At 37.3% G+C, this 18,038-nt stretch overlaps 1 long non-coding RNA gene across 1 annotated transcript; it reads left to right on the top strand.

Moving 5' to 3' along the window:
- The first annotated feature begins 333 nt into the window (after positions 1–333).
- LOC126814843 (uncharacterized) lies at positions 334–11,020 on the top strand. The gene is made up of 4 exons (XR_007677775.2): positions 334–522; positions 5,848–5,956; positions 7,768–7,910; positions 8,343–11,020. It is a non-coding gene; the product is annotated as an uncharacterized LOC126814843 (long non-coding RNA).
- Positions 11,021–18,038: the final 7,018 nt, after the last annotated feature.

Below are 18,038 nucleotides of genomic sequence, written 5' to 3'. Positions count from 1 at the left end.
TTAAGATTGAATTGGGTATTATGTTCGATTTAGGCCTCTTTACGCATCGCCTTTGAATCAGTAGTGAACAAGACAGCGTTTATCTGTGTATATGTATGTTTGGTCTAATGTCATTTTACTTTCATTTTTTAATTGTATGCTGCTCTCCGTGAGCGTTTTTATGCAATAAACTTACTTACTTACAAGATCGGCCTATGTCAAAATATTACATTGCGAAATTAATAGTATCTCTGAGAACAGACCAATCATTTTAATTTTCCGTCAGGAGATGACCTCATCTAATTTCGTAGCCGTATTGCTGGATGTTATTACAAGCGGTAATGAATGACGCACCCTTTAGCTACTGATTTAAAGCCCCGCATAATGTTATTGTTTACATTTAGTACAACATATAGGTCAGAGAAGTCGTTCTGTTTAATTCATGCGTATATTTACAATTTTTATCTAAATTAACGCTAGACATGGATTATTATACATCTGGATGGCCAGTTCTACTGGTTTTATTATTATTACACATTAAAGGTAAGAAATTTTGATTTTGGTTCATTTAATGATTTGTCTTGAATATTACGTATACCGACTCCATTAGTCCAGTCGGAGTAGAGCGTAGGACGTTATCCCCCATTTTATTGCGTTTCATTTCATTTTCATTATAATAAATAAAACGCAGTTGTGTAAAAAAAATGAAAGGATATTTCTCTTCTGAGTAAATTACACGAATTTGTGTGGTGGAATCAAGCCAAAATATTGAGGTCTATTTTTAGAAATAGAATAACGCAGAAATCTGTGGATATTCAAGCATTTGCCTTCAGTCTACATTAATATGAGGATGGTTGGGTGACCGAAGGTTTTAAAGTCTGTCATTGAGTCAACTGGCGTGGTTTCGATTCCCGGGTTGTACGTGACAAGGAGTAGGGTCGCCTGTCCAATCTCGTGGGTTTTCTCATGGTCCTGTACTCCCCCCCCCCATCCCACCACCGCCACTCCATGATAAAACCCTTGCGCATAAGCGAATTGTTGAAATAAAATTGAACCGTGTGTTAGTCCCGAAATAACCTAGTTTGTGTCGAGTGAACGTTAAACCCCATTTCTCTATCTCACATAATAGTATAAATACAATGTACACTAATTAATTTAAATCAAGGATAATTATACGTAATCGTAATGGGTGGAGGGGGTGACCAAATGGTTAGCGCGTGAGCGTTGTATCATAAGGTCTGTCATTGAGTCAACTGGCGTGGTTTCGATTCCCGGGTTGTACGTGACAAGGAGTAGCGTCGCCTGTCCAACCTCGAGGGTTTTCTGCAGGTTCCCCGGTTCCCCTAACTGCTAAAGTCCCCTACGCACAAGCGAATAATTGAAATAAAATCGAACCATATGTTAGTCCCGAAATGACCCCGTTTGTTTCGAGTGGACGTTAAACCCATCTCTCTCTCTCTCTCTCTCTATCTCTCTCTCTATCTCTATTTATCGTAATAAATGTGAATACTCATTATAAATGAAATGGGGTTTAACTTATTACTCGTAGTCGGTATATGAAGAGGGAAATACTCATTAATATTTATTGTACTTATGGATAAATTCTATTTCATTATCTTTAACTAAAACAGAAAGTTCGTTTATTCGCCATGGAAACCAAGCGGTTGAACTTATAAATTTATACAAATTATAGATAAATTCATAATAACGATGTTGTTTTTGTTTTGTACGAAAAGTTTAACGGTGTTATTTTTATTTTATTTTATTTTTTTTAAACCCTTTATTCCCCAGCAAAAAGTATATATATTAGAGAAAATACCAAGGTTTAGCGATGTCCTTTCTTTTGTATTTAATTGAGTATTTAATGGTAAAATTGATAATTGATTATTGCGTCATTTAGGTTGTTAGAAAACAGGATTTTGCACTCGTGCAACATCGCATGACAGCCTAGTGATTTCGTAAAGTTAAACCGAAATAGGTTCATGTACGTGTACATAATGAATTATAAATTAACAACAGATGACCAAGACTTGATAACGATAAGAAACTCAAAAATATAGATACAGGATTTTAAAGGGTGTATAGCTCTATTGAATCTTAAATTTAATAAGAATGTATAAAAAGTGATTCATATTCAATTGTTTTTAAAATATTTATTGTAATTTCTAATTAATTATGTTCGGTGAAATACCTGAACAGTCCAATTTGAACGAAAGTCGTTTACGTCTGCGTAGTCCATTCGACACGGTTTTTTATATTATTATTTTGTTTGTGAATCAGTCATTGTTAATTACATCCGCATTGTCTTCATAGGTAATGTTTTTCTTTGTTGATTACAAATGGCACCAAAACCACAAAGTTTACGACTCGTGTACTGATTTTAAAATGTTCATCGTGTCTTAAATATTGGATATTAGAATGCCATATTTTCACAGTAACATAACAACATCAATATCGTTTGAAATGGATCGATATTGAATTCTAGTTCGTATTTTTAATTTCGAATATCATGGTAACTATTGAGCTAGAGCTATAGCACCGTTAATAAGTAAAGACACATAATTGGATTTTTTTTTCTGTTTTTTTTTTGGGGGGGGGGGGTTGTTGGGGGGGGGGGGGGATTTTTTTAACAAATAAATTCATGAAAAATGCTTAAACGTAATTACAAGAAAACCAAATAAATAAAAATAAATAATGGCAGGGTTTCTTTTATCTACTACATTCCAAATATAATTTGGTATGGAGGGTTATTATTATTATTATTATTACAAACATTTGTTATAGCTTCGCTTTCACATATACGTTTTCAGAGGTGCTTTACAATGGTACAAATATATAATTATTAAACCATAAAATTAAACAACACAATACAGTCAATACTAATGAATCAATAAAAATTTCAATATATATATATACATGTTTATCTAAAAAGTCTGGAGCAATAGATGGGTTTTTAGGGGGGGGGGTTTGGATAGCCAAGTTGTCTAACGCATGCACTTGAGATCCTAAGCTTGTACGAATCAAGGAATAGGGTCGCCTGATCCTTTGATCCCCTCCCACTGCTAAAGGCCCCTTCTTGCAAAGGCTTTATTGCAATCAAAGTGTACCACATGTCAGTCCTGAAATGACTGCGGAGTTGGATGGCCAAATGTTTAGCGCTTGCGCGTTGTATCATAAGGTCTGTCATTGAGTCAACTGGCGTGGTTTCGATTCTGCGGTTGTACGTGACAGGGAATAGGGTCACCTGTCTAAACTTGTGAGTTTTCTCCTGGTCCTCCGATTTCCTCCCACTCCTAAAGATAAAATTGAAATATATGTTAATCCCGAAATGACCTGGTTTGTGTCAAGTGGACGATAAACCCCACCCCTCTCTCTCTCTCTCTCTCTCTCTCTCTCTCTCTCTCTCGCTATAGACTCCTAAGCACAAGCGAATTGTTGAAATAAAATTAAACCATATGTTAGTTCCGAAGTGACCTGGTTTGTGTCGAGTGGACGTTAAACCCAATTCCTCTCGCTCCCCCTCAAAATTGACTGTATACAAGTTTACAGCACATAGTTTGGGATTCTTATATATCATGTAAGGTTACTTGTAGTCGAAATGGTATATAATATCTGTACCTCTCCATTAATACCCGAACCTAAATAAAATCTAAGATAGTTATATATTAGTTCTACTAGACAAATCTAGAAAAAAAATTGATCCCTTTCCCTAAACCCCCCAAAAATTAAAATGTAATTTTGTCTTCCACCTTGACCCGGGTTGGTAGTCCATAGACTTCTTCGTCTCCTGACCTTAAACACTGTGTATAAATTTAAAGTCAATCAGATATTAACTAGCCTCTAAAGTGTGGGCGTATAAAAACAAACAAACGATAGTCACAAATATTATAGATAATGACACAACCTTTGACCAATATGGCTGACCCCGGATCCATACAATTGATTTATGTACGTGTATATTGTTTATTGTTGGTAATGTCCGGGTAATCTATGTATCATGTTCTTGGGTTTGTCTGTTTGTGTGTGACACGATCCTCGCGCACCTGCTATCATTATACAAGGACAAAAATTGTAACTGAATGAAAGTTAAACGATAACCTGGTACACATGTTAGAGGTCATTATCTGTTTTATGAATGAGTCACATAATGTGTCTAGAAAGCACACACCCACCACCCTCCACCCATAGAGTTCAGGGGGACAAGGTTGACATTAAGCGTATAGATATATATTATACGTTAATCTGATAAACGAGCTGTATTATACCGAGATGACGTAATTGGGTGTATCCTGGTTATCCCCTACTTAAAGTATCCAATGACAGCAGGGATGACGTGATAAACAAGAAAGCTATAATATACTGACTCGGCTGAGTAGGTCGCTTTGTTCGAAGGTCAGCCATTGAATCAAGTGGTGTGGAGAGAGAGAGAGAAATAGGGTTTAACGTCCACGCGACTCAAACTAGGTCATTTCGGGACTTACATATGGTTTAATTTTATTTCAATAATTCGCTTGCGCGTAGGGGTCTTTAGCAGTGGGAGGAAACCGAAGGACCCGGAGAAAACCCACGAGGTTGGACAGGCACCCCTACTCCTTGTCACGTACAACCGGGGATTCGAAACCACGCCAGTTGACTCAATGACAGGTCGTATGATACAGCACGCACGTGCTAACCATTCGGCCCCCCCCCCCCCCAAGTGGCATGGTTTCGATTCACCGCTTGTACTTAACAAGAAGTAGGGTCGCTTGTCCAACCTAGTGGGTTTTCGTCGAGTCGTCCGGACAAGCGAATTATTAAAAAGATTTAACCATGGACGTTAAACTCCCCTCTCTCTCATATCTGTCGACGAGTGTCGTGCACATGTACGCACAAATCAGAGGTATCCTTACGCTTTTTGGTTAGCGCGTGCGCGTTGTATTATAAGGTCTGTCATTGAGTCAACTGGGGTGGTTTCGATTCTCCGACTGTACATGACAAGTTGTAGGGTCGCCTGTCCAACCTCGTGGGTTTTCTCCAGGTCCCCCCGTTTTCTCCCACTGCTAAAGATCTTTACTTGCAAGCGAATTATTGAAATAGTATTGAACCATATGTTAGTCCCGATATGACCAGGTTTGTGTCGAATGGTCGTTACCCCCCCCCCCCCTCTCTCTCTCTCTCTCACACACTCTCTCGGGCGAACCTTAATAAAACAGCCCAACAAATCGTCCGGAAGTTCGGACGGATACAACCAGCCGACAAATCATAGGTGATAGATCTATTACGTCTGAATACCGGGGATGGGTTCTTAAAACTAATTAAACTTAATTAAAATATGACCTGGTGCCCCAAGGAATCCGCAAGTGGAAAAGGGTTGGTAGTCGCTCCTCGAAAACCATAAATTAAACATACATTATGCAACAGCTAAATCTGCCTATTGCAGGTCTTTCTTTAGGCCTGATATGTTATGCAAGCTATTTATTAACATGAAAAGACCTTAATCAACTCTGGATGCTATCTTATATGTCGGATTTTCACTGGATTTGAATCCGAGCTGCTGCTCAAAGCTCATTGATGATTAAATCCAAAAACTGATAATCGAGACTATGTTTTTTTTTATATCGTACCGACTTTAGTAATGATGATCGAGGCTAGGCCTAAAATCCAATCGCTAATATCTCTGTTCAGAGTGAAGCGATTTGACTGAAATTTTCAACATATTCCCTTTACATTATCTAGTTTGTAACTATTATAGCGAGACCTGTCACCTCTTTATATATAATCTTTCATTATACCCCTTTAACTATAATATACGTAACATATCAGGGATTTACGTATGAGGAAACCAATTGTGGTCATTATTTGTATTGTTTTATTTTGTGTTTGTTTCAGAGTCTGTTGGAGAATACTGTTACTATAACAACCGACAGTCACGTCAGTACTGTACGTATGGCTGTTGTGATTATGAAGAAGAAAGTGGTTGCTGTCCTGCGACATATCTGTACGTATACATTAAATATACATTATACAAGAGCTAAATATGTCTATTGCAGGTCTTTTTTAGGCCTGACATGTTATCTAAATTATTAATTAGACTTTAATTAACTTATCCAAACCATAATCAACTCCCGGTGGCATCGGATACTCAAGATTTTAACTAGATTTTAACGGTTCGCCATTTAAAAATTTAATTTAAAAATGGGAAAGCGAGGCTAAGTCCCGATTATACCAGTGCCCTGGTTACCACTGTGCACATACATCGTGTCAAAACTACAAACAATGATATCTTGACTGAGAATGAAGTAAATACCAAATTTCTCACGGCTTAATCCATACGCTGTATAATATGTTGTGCTCCGAACTGGGCTAATATTGACCTGGTTACGATTCGTGATACAAATCGTATCGTAGCACCTGAATCGTAATACGTATCGTGTCGTGACTGCAGTGGTAATACCCAGCACTAGTGTCAGATGGTATTCATAATAATGAAAATGGAATAAATGAAATGAAATGGGGTTTAACGTCCTACTGTTCTGCTCCGACTAGGCTAAAAAAAAAACAGGCATACGCCATACAGTGTGCTATGAAGGAAAGTTTGCCCGGGCAGCGCCTCTACGTTGTACTCTTATTTTGAATTCCAACTGACAAGGGATCTTTTACATGCACGTCAATGTGTACACGGAACCTCGGTTTTTCGTCCCATCCGAACGACTAGACAGCTGTCCTTGGCGGACCCTCCGTCCTGCGCCACTGACAAGGGGAAATCCCGATGAACTTTCCCGGCAAATGCAGGGATCGAACTCTCGACCTTTAGGCTAGCGAGCCAGCGTCTTACCTACTTAGCCACAGTGGCTCCCCTGGTATTTAATTAAGAAATCAAACTACCAACAGTAGACAATCCCCCGGCTTGGAATCAATTGGATTTAAACTAGATCCATTATGTTTCTCCGATACGGATAAAAGATTATTTGGTTTTACAAGGCATTCGCACACGGCATTCCTGTAATGACCAGGGGCTTGTTTCACGAAATTTTAACTAAGATAAAATTCAAATTTTAGTAATTTGATTGGATGATATTAGATTGATTTTAGCGCTCAACCAATCAAAATTGAAGTATCTATTAAAATTTGGAGTTTATCTTTAGTTAACATTTCGAGAAATAGGGCCCTGGACACAGGCACTTGAAGTGATTAAAATAAAAACTTCTCACTACTGCTCGACTATATTACAGTATATAGTCAGGCAGTAGTGAGAAGTTTTATTGGGTGATTGGTCAATTTGAATAGGCTAAATCTATTTGTTAAGGCTAGCTCAATTTTCGTCAAGGTCGTTGAGATGTAAATAAGGTTAGGGCACGTGATTGTTGGCGCGATTGTAGGTTAAGATTAGGATAAGCATTGGGGTTAGGTCCAGAGTTAGGGTTAGGGTTGGGATTAGCGCTAGTCCTGTTTACATCTCGTGACCTGTGACGAAAAATTGAGCTGGCCTTATCATTTAGCAATAACCCTGATTTACCCCAAATAATGGTACCAAGGAAGTTGTGAATAAATTTTCAAATTTTCTAGTGATTAATAAACTATAAACATACTTGTGGAAAACAGCTACTGATTTATTTAGGCGACATTTCGGAGAGTATTCTCTCAACGTTTTCAAGCTAATACGTTGAGAGAATACTCTTCACTCTTCGAAACGTCACCTAAATAAATCAGTATCTGTTGTCCATAAGTATATGTATAGTTTATTTATCTGCACAGTTACTAAATGCCACTTAAAGATTATTCTAGTGATTGTCATTTATTTATTTTCAGTGGTGTGAGAATTGCAGTTGGTACGGTATTTGGGTTCCTTATTTTAATGGCTCTAATAATTGTCTATTGTTGTCGACGTAAATGTAAAGATGAATCTAAACGTAATCTTAACAGACCAGCACATAACAATACCATCAGCCCAAGTAAGTTTTATTTATTAAACATACATTATACAAGAGCTTAATATGCCTATTGCAGGTCTTTTTTTAGGCCTGAACTGTTTTCTAAATTATTAATTAGACATTAATTAACTTATCCAGACCATAATTAAGTCTCGATTGATAACCCAATTGATTGATAACTGACTCAGCCAAGTGCAATAGACTGTAACGCGTATGCACGGCGTGGAAATCAAAGCTTTGTGGCAAAAAATATTTATTGCCACGGTCGAAAAAGAATCGCCATACAGGAAAAAATTATCGCCAAAAATTTCGCCAGATTGAATATTTTATCGCCAAAATTATATTTTTATCGCAATTGGCGGAAATGGCGATCGACAGCGTGAGCGCTGATAGTATCCTTGTACTTGTTTTTATTTTTTTTGTTATTTCTGTTAAATGATTTTTTACTTTCAGATACTGTTCAAGCAAACGAAGTTCCGTCTGGTGTGAATAACCCATCAGTGTTCTCACTATCACCGCCATCATTGTTTGGATCACACCCAGCAAATACTTTTGATCCACCGCCATCTTATGAATCGGTTGTAGCACAACAAAACCAGGGCCCAGATATGGTTTAATGCTCATGTAACACAAATTACGTCATTTCAGGCCTAACATGTATGGTATAATAATGTACAATAATTCGCTTGCTCACAGTGGTCTTTGGCAGTAAGAGGAAACCCGAGAAAACCCACGAGGTTAGACAGGCGACCTTACTCCTGCCCACGCACACCGACATCTGAATAGATGATATATATTATGCTCTTAAGTGCAGCGATTTCGGTCATGGCGGTAAAATGTCGGAGAAAAGAATATATCTCAAAAATCACAATATTGTGAAAGTTGAATCTCTAAAAATAAATTAAAAAATAATAAAATAAGACAATTGTTTTTAAATCCAAGATTAGAACAGTTCAACCATACTTTGATTTAAGCTTAAAAAAAAATGGAGGAGCGAGAATTAGCTTCGAACAACCAGTACGGTGGTTGAAATTATTGCACACGTGTTGTCAAACCTTCAAAGGCTAATACCTGCGCTGGCAATAGAGTAATTTGAGTGACATTTTCAAATTATTCATTTTACGTTATCTATTTTCGAACTATTATAGCAAGAATGGCTAGCTCTACTATCTAAATCTTTTTTTTAAAATCTAAGACGGAAGTTTATCTACCGTGGATATTTTGTTTTCTTAAAGTCATTGATCGCCGTTTATGTGATTCTTATCCATTAAAATGTATAACATTGTGAAAGTTGGATTTCTAAAAGGAATAACGTAACTGTTTTTTTAATACTAGCTGAATGTAACTAGTGTTTTAAGCTAGTTTAACATAACTTATGTTTCCAAGCTAGCTTAACGTAACTTATGTTTCTAAGCTAGCTTAACGTAACTAGTATTTTAAGCTAAATTAACGTAACTGGTGTTTTAAGCCAGGTGAATATAACTAGTGTTCTCAACTAGCTAGTATTTTCAGTTAAATTAGCTTAACGTAACTACATGTAGTGTCTTCAGCTAAATTAACGTAACTAGTAGTTTAAGATAGCTTAACGTAACTAGTGGTTTAAGATAGCTTAACGTAACTAGCGTTTTAAGATAGCTTAACGTAACTAGTATTTTCAGCTAAATTAACGTAACTAGTGGTTTAAGATAGGTTAACGTAATTGCTGATTTAAAATAGGTTAATTTAACTAGTGTTTTAAGCTAACTTAGGGTAACTGGTGTGTTAAGCCAGCTTAATGTAACTCGTGCTTTCAGCTAAATTAGCGTAGCCGGTGTTTTAAGATAGCTTAACGTAACTAGTGTTTTAAGCTATCTTAACGTAACTGGTGTTTTCAGCTAGCTTAACGTAACTAGTGTTTTAAAATAGCTTAACGTAACTAGTGTTTTAAGCTAACTTAAGGTAACTGGTGTGTTAAGCCAGCTAAGCGCAACGGGTGTTTTAAGCTAGTTTATCGTAACTGTCGTCTGAACGAGCTATAGCTAAACTACAATAACCAGACCATAACACATCAAACCTACATCATTTTATTATAATATGCGACCTGGGTGTATTCCGATAAAACCAAGCATATTTCATTTATACTTTGTATTTGAACATCGAATTATCATTTGTCGTTTTAAGAGACCAGCCATTTTGTATTAATGCAGTTCTGAGATATTTTCAGACTGAATGTCACCCAATCTGATTAAAACACAGATCCTATTTCTTTTCGTTTTTTTGTTTTTTTAGTTCAAAATTTCGTTTGACTTGTCTTTTAGTGTAGGCTATCGAAAGTATAAAAAACGAATCGAAGTATAGATCTGTATTTTAATTAGATGGGAATATCATCGCTCATATAATATTTTTTGTTTTGTTTTTAATGTAGCTTTGTGAGATATATAATACAAATGTTCTAATCTTTACTGTGATATTTTCTAATACCAAATATTATTTTACTTATATTTTCATTATATTTTATGTAAATAATTTTATTTAACATGGTTAGTTCTAATTATCATAATATAACAAGACTTAAACATACATTATGCAAGAGCTTATTCTGCCTATTACAGGTCTTTCTTTAGGCCTGAAATGTTATCTAATTTATTAATTAGACATTAATTAACTTATCCAGACCATAGTCAACTCTCTGTGTCATCGCTTGCCTGCGATATTTACTGGATTAAAATTCGATTAGCTGCTCAACTTTCATTCATGATTTAATCATGAAATGGATAATCGAGACTATGTTTGTTCATCGTACCGTCTTTAGTAATGATGATCGAAGCTAGGCCCAAAATTCAATCGCTAAATTATCGGTTCAGAGTGGATCAATTTGACTGAAATTTTCAGCAAATTTCCTTTACATTATCTAGTTTCTAACTATTATAGTGAGAACTGCCAGCTCTTTATCTAATCTACCATAATGTACCTTTAATATTACTGTGTACTTTTATGCGTAACATAATATTTAATAAATTTGATTTTAATGTATATTTATTAATTGAAAATGTAAACAATTGTGAATTAAAGTTTTAATAACTTTGATTTCGATGTTGGTATATTAACTGATAAAACATAGATTTACGGTAATAAAAGTTTTTAATAATAAAGATTTTAGTGTGTGTTGAATACTATGCATTCTAAACCATGATCTAAATTGGATATTTGACACCGATGCTACCATCACAAGCTATTTTTTTTGTTGTTGCCCTATAATGAAATATTGACCACAATACACATAATTATGCATTACAACATTGTATTCACTATATGATGAGACATGAGAGTCCCGTCGGGCCTGAATGGGTTATAATACGTAGTTATTAATCGTGGCTGTCATGGGGTGTCAAATATATAGGTATATGATATGATGACTCATATGATATAATAGGTATATAGAACGCTATATACGTTATTTATAACTATAAATAGATATAGGTCTATATTTAGATTTACCCGGATCAGGTATATAGGTCTATATTTAGACCTACATGTATACCCTGATCAAATATACCGTGTTTCATTTCGGTCACGGTTAAAAAATATAATGATTCATATAATGACTCATAAAATGACTCATAAAATGGATTATTGTCATTGCGTCCTTGGTTTTGAAAAGAAATGCTTAAAATCTTTCTAGATTTATTGTCACAAGAAATATACAATTTGTTGCACTATTTAGCTCCCAATACATTACATAAAATAATATTAACCCAGCATATCATTGTCTATACAAAAAACAACTTATAAAATAATAATAATAACACAACGTTATGGATTTACTACTTCTTGGTTTATTACATACAACGTTTCAATACTCTTACAGGTATCTTTATCAAGCACTGGGTCAATTCAAGTCCCGGGTTACGCTTGTGTTAAGATTGTGTTGTGGTGGTGTATAACTCGTGTTTTTTTAGTACCTTAACCTGGGCCTGTCGATTTAGCACCAGTGTTTACACCAGTGTCTAAACTAGTTTACACCAGTGTTGTAATAAATGACTTGAACTGATATTTTTTTCAACTCCCAGGGGTTAGTGTTATTTTTAACAAGATAATAACTTTTATCAAGTTATTATTATCTAACAAGTTTTTATGTAATTAGAAATAATATTGCACAAAGCTCCTTGTCTTTATATTTTTTTCATGTAAATTTTTTTCTTAAATCGGGAAATTGATATTGAGGGACTCAGGTATAAGTTTGTGTTTGGGTAACACATATATTACACTGGTGTTCATGCTGTGTAAATATATCCACATTTAACACAACCTCCGCACCACAGACCTTAACTAGGATCGATTTCAAATATAGAGTGGGCCTGAGGTTGAGTTAGCATAGCGTTACACCAGTGCTACACTGATCTAACTGGTGTTAGACACTACACCACCTTAACCCAGGACTTGAATTGACCCATTGTCAAAAATTAACTGCCCAGTAGATTACCGGACTTTATTTTGATTGGTACAATGTGGTTATGTGTTACATTGGTGCTATCCTTCCTATAATATAAAAGTCCAGCTCAAACATAATAAACGGTCTGCGATATCACCTCGGTGGAAGCGGACGTAAAATAAAGCTATTTTACACACATAATAAACGGTACGGGGGGGGGGGGCTACTGATCTAGAGTGTCACGCTTCGACCTCTAGCTGGCCGGTCACCTCTGGCTTGCGATTGTGGTTTTGATCCCTGGTGTGAGTGTATGTGGCTTGGCGATAGGGGCGCCTTCTCAACCTCGTGGGTTTACTTCGGGTACTCCGGTTTCCTCCCACAGGAAAGACACCTACGCATGCGCTAAGATAATAAAAATGAAGATAAGACAACTTTTCTGCGATATCACCGTCGGTGGAAGCGGACGTTAAACACTGAGAACAACATAATAGACGGTGTAGAGAGAGAGAGAGAGAGAGAGAGAGAGGTGGGGTTTAACGTCCACTCGACACAAACTAAGTCATTTCGGAACTAACGTATTGTTTAATTTTATTTCAATAATTCGCTTGCGCGTAGGGGTCTTTAGCAGTGGGAGGAAACCGGGGGACCCGGAGAAAACCCACGAGGTTGGACAGGCGACCCTAACATTGTCACGAACAGCCGGGGAATCGAAACCACGCCAGTTGACTGAATGACAGACTTTAGACTACAGCGCGCACGCTTACCATTCAGCCCCCCCACCCCCAATAGACGGTGTACCAAATCTTATCGGCGTGTTTTCTTTACGTGGCCCTAATCAGCCACCTTACAAAGTTTACAAGAAGAACGTTGAGTATTATTTATGACGATATTTATATTGCTTTTGCGCAATAATCATACAGTTATTTATTTATTTATCAATAAACATGTTTAAAGTTCCAGTAGAATAATATTTACATATATTCTTACAATAATTATACTGGAAATATATATTTATTAGGTTGGGTTCTTTTTTTTTTTACAAAAATTGTATAATGTAGATATTACGTTTACAAAACTAAACCAGTCTGTTAGGGTTAAGCTTATATCGTAATGGTTCCCTTCCATCAGTGTGACAAGGAGTAGGGTCGCCTGTCCATCCTCATGGGTTTTCTCCGGGTCCTTCAATTTCCTCCCACTGCTAAACCCCCTACGCGCAAGCGAATTATTGAAATAACATTTGAACAATAAGTTAGTACCGAAATGACCTTGTTTTGCTCTCATTTCGTCATTCCGAGACACCTGGAGCAGAGGAGTGGTGGGGGAAGACCAAACTTAGGGCACTTTAGAGGTGGTAAAGCTAGGAAATGTTTGGTGCTGTGACACATGTTATAGTCGATTTGACGTTTATCTGAGCCATGAAATACCACACATTGATACTTGGTTAAGGGATTATGATTAAGTCCTGAAGATCTGAACATAAACATAGTTAGCAACAACCAAGAACTTAACGTAATAAGGGCTTTTTTTCAGAAGGTGGGCACATAACCACACACTCACCCCTATGCATTGGTAAGCAATCTTATCGATTTCGAGCCTTATCAACCATTTCCGGTTTCTTCTGTTTTGCTTTTATGAGGACTGAGCCTACCCCTGTCTACCCGCCCCGCACACCAGGGAGTGTGGTACTAACTCACTTTCTCGGTAGTTGTAAGTTCGATCCAGGAGACTTTACAGTCTGGTTTCCTGGTTTCAGTGTTGCCGTCCAGACAGTCGGGCATGGAAAAGTGTGGTCAAGTCGTTGAGCGGACACCCTGATTTTCAGGTCAATAAAGAGTTCGTAAACATGTCGCTGTCTGGACACGGTTTCCCTCGTAGCACAGTGTCCGTCTTCATTAGCCCAAATGGTATCTGGGCTTACACTGTTGGTCGCCAAAGTCGCAATTTGCGATAAAAATATGAAAGTGGCGATAAAAAAAAAATTTTTTTAGCCATAATTGTGGCAATAACGTGTTGGGGTACTGGCGATTCATTTTGAGAACTGTCGAAAAAAAAACCTTAAAATTTAAAATTCTAGATTGACCATTACATCGAGTGTCGATTACAATCACATGGTGGCATACTACAAACTAATCAACTGGCTCATAATCCGGATCGTATCAATGAGTAATACTGACCAATAGCTACAGAAAAGGAGAGAGAGAGAAAGAGAGAGAGAGAGAGAGAGAAAGAGAGAGAGAGAGAGATGGATTAAACATGCACTAGACATAAATGTAGGTCATTTCGGGACTAACACATGGTTCAATTTTATTTCAATAATTCACTTGCGCGAAGCAGTGGGAGGAAAACGGAGGACCCGGAGAAAACCCACGAGGCTGGACAGGCGACCCTACTGCTTGTCACGTACAACGAGGGATTCGAAACCACGCCAGTTGACTCAATGACAGACCTTTTGATACAGCACGCCCTAATCATTCGGCCACCCAACCCCGCCAGAAAAGTAGAACGCCAAACCTTATTTTGTTTCTAGTATTTTCTAGTACCCACTTTAATAAATTTTACCCTCATTCAGATATTTAACACCGCCCATTATAACTACCGTTTATATCAAACGAGGTTAAACCAGAGGTGAAAGTAGCCATCTTGTTAATTTTAAATGTTTGTGGTAAGGTACGGGAGTTTTGTGTTTATATCAAGGTGAAAAATGAAATCTTATACCCGTAACACAGCTGTGATAATTGTACTACTATGGTTACATTTTAAAGGTAACATGTTTTTTGATTTTTGTTTTTTGTTTATATAAACAATATTCATTTACAAAAACAGGATTTGGGAATAGACAGAAACCCCCTAGACCCCCCTCTCCATTAATATTTTGTTTTATTCACGATAAATGAATTGGATTGGGAACAATGCGTAGTCTATGTAAAACAGATTTTTCTGACGCGATATAATTTTAAAATTCCGTGATTATCTGAGTAAATGAAATAAAATGGGGTTTAACGTCCTACTGTTCTACTCCTAAACTGGGCTAATGAAGACGAGCATACGCCATACAGTGTACTATGAGGGAAATTTTGCGCGGGCAGCGGCACAATGGCCTACTTTCATATCGAATTCCAACTGCCAAGAGATCTTTTACGTGCACGCCGATGTATACACGGGACCTCAGTTTTCGTACTATCCCTGTAAACCACGATTATAATAAAATCGAAATTATTGTATATAGTGATCGACAAATATGTATAATATATTTGGAAAATGATTTTCTGATTGTTGCGGAAGAATGTTTCCGTACCTAATTAATGCGTAATTGGTAATGACGGAACTCAAAGATCGATCAACCTGATTAAAACACAGATCCTATTTCGTTTCGTTTTTTATAGTTCAAAATTTCGTTTTACTTGTCTTGTAGTGGAGGCTATAGAAAGTATAAAAAAATAAAACGAAATATAGATTAAGGCTCGATTTTCTGGTTTGATAAGTATTATGTAAACTTCTACTCAGTGATGGGATTTTGCCCGTATATTCCGGACATGTCCGACGCTATTTTCCAAACGTCGTAAATTGTCCGACCAGGAATATGCCCAATCGGACATCAAGACATTGTAAATAATATTCAAAATTCCAAAATTAATATAGTGTACTGAGTGTATAACTACCACTCAACCCGATTATCGTTGATAAGAGGCTGGATTGATTAGGTAATTAAGTGATCAACGTATTTATCGTTTTATACGGTCTATACTGCTGCTCATTATTACCAAGGGGCTGTGATGACCTAGTGGTTCACCAACCAAATGGCTCGGGTTCGATTCCCGTTTTGGTCGAGAAAGTTCTCTGGTATTGTCCAGCGTAGTTTCCCCTTGTCAGTGATGCAGGACGGATGGCACTACCTGATTAACCACGGGAGAAAGAGTATCGGGTCAAACATTTCGGAAGGACATCAACGTTTTTATTTCATCAGATTCGTTAGGTCTTCAAAACACCTATAAATATACATTGATTTACATATTGAACGAAGATGGGATGCTGAGGTTCAAATTACGGTTTCCGGGGCCAGAAATAGTCTAAAATGGCATCTAAAACAGCAATCAATTTTGCCGAATGTTCTGGTTTTAAACCCCCTCCCCCACCCCACTCTTCGTGTGGTTTTCGCAACTTGGGTTTATTGTCACAGCAACACTTCAATATGGATATCTGAATTTTCTGCCCCACCCCACTCCCGTCACCTAAAAATCCTTGATATATTCCCGGAAGGTTACGTTTTGTTTTCAATTGTTTCGTCCAGATCAAAAATATCTGCCCCCCCCCCTCCCCTCGCTCACCCCACTCAACAACTCCACCACCATCCCAACCTCCTGAAAATCCTTGATCTGCCCAGGCCGTAACTAGCTCAGAGCAAGGATTCTCAGGGGTGCTGTAAAATTGACGGACAATGTATATCTTTGGTTGACAGTTTTTTTTACCGGGGTGGGTGAAACTTAACCCTAGATACAGGGCTGAATTTGCCCATGGGATGTTACGTTTTATTTTGAATTGTTTCAGAATGTATTGGTGGAGAATTTTGTTCCTATAACAATGGACAATCTGGCCAGTATTGTGAACACGGGTGCTGTATGTATACCGATACTATATGCTGCAATGAAACAAATCTGTACGTATACATTAGGCTACAGGGCAACACAGGCTCTGAATTACCTTCAGTTGTATTCCATCGGAGTAAGCTCTGAATTACAGCCATTCAAATTCAGTCTCTGCATTGCTTTAATGTTATTCAAACTGAGTAGGCTCTGAATTACTCCGAGGTACATCAAAATACCTAATAGTTAGAAAATTACAAATGGAGACAAACATTGGAATATTTTCATTATCTGTAAGGACAGCAATTTTTGTATTTTCAGAGCTGAAAGACTTGTATATGGTGTTGTGTCCGCACTAATCGTTATTTTGGTTATAGTTCTTGCCATTTGTTATTGTCGTAGACGTAGAGAAAGACGTAATCGTAACAGACCAATAGATACCAGTAATTCCCGATCTAGTAAGTTTGAGTTATCAAGTATTATAAACCTGTAACGGTAAATCTCTTTGATCTTTAGGGTATATTCTATGCCCGGAATAACTTGCGGTCTGAAAGTCGGGGGCGGCTTTGGATATATACAGGGAAATTTAGGGTTATTCTTCTGAAAGTTTTTCTTTAAACCTGTAACAGGTTATTCTTCCAGGGTAGAGCTTTTTTTCCCTATAAGAAAACATGATCTAAGGTTTTTCTTGCGGGAATTCTGGGACATTCTCATCTTGCGTACATGTAAACATAGACGGTTTATAAGCAAGATAAAGTCCTCGACTTCGGTTATGCTGAGGTTTTTCTTTTTCTCGGGTTATTTTCTTGTCTTTCTTTCCCCAGCATAACCTCAGTCTCGTGCTTTATCCTACACATAATGGTCTCAGCACAATACTTTTTTTGTCCGCACTGACAATTACAGAGTGTGATGATTAACTGGCCATCCCGCTAGAGATAACCCTGACATGGTTCTTCTTCATTCCAGTCTTCGATTCCCCGGTTGTACGTGACAAGGAGTAGGGTCGCCTGTCCAGCCTCGTGTGTGTTTTCTCCGGGTCCTCCGGTTCCCCCCCCCCACTGCTAAAGACCCCTATGCGCAAGCGAATTATTGAAATAAAATTAAACCATATGTTAGTCCCGAAATGATCTAATTTGTGTGGAGTGGACGTTAAACCCC

This window comes from Patella vulgata, chromosome 3, assembly GCF_932274485.2.
Source record: "Patella vulgata chromosome 3, xgPatVulg1.2, whole genome shotgun sequence".
Classification (NCBI taxonomy): Eukaryota; Metazoa; Mollusca; class Gastropoda; family Patellidae; genus Patella; species Patella vulgata.
This window is presented reverse-complemented; position numbering and strand designations above follow the sequence as displayed.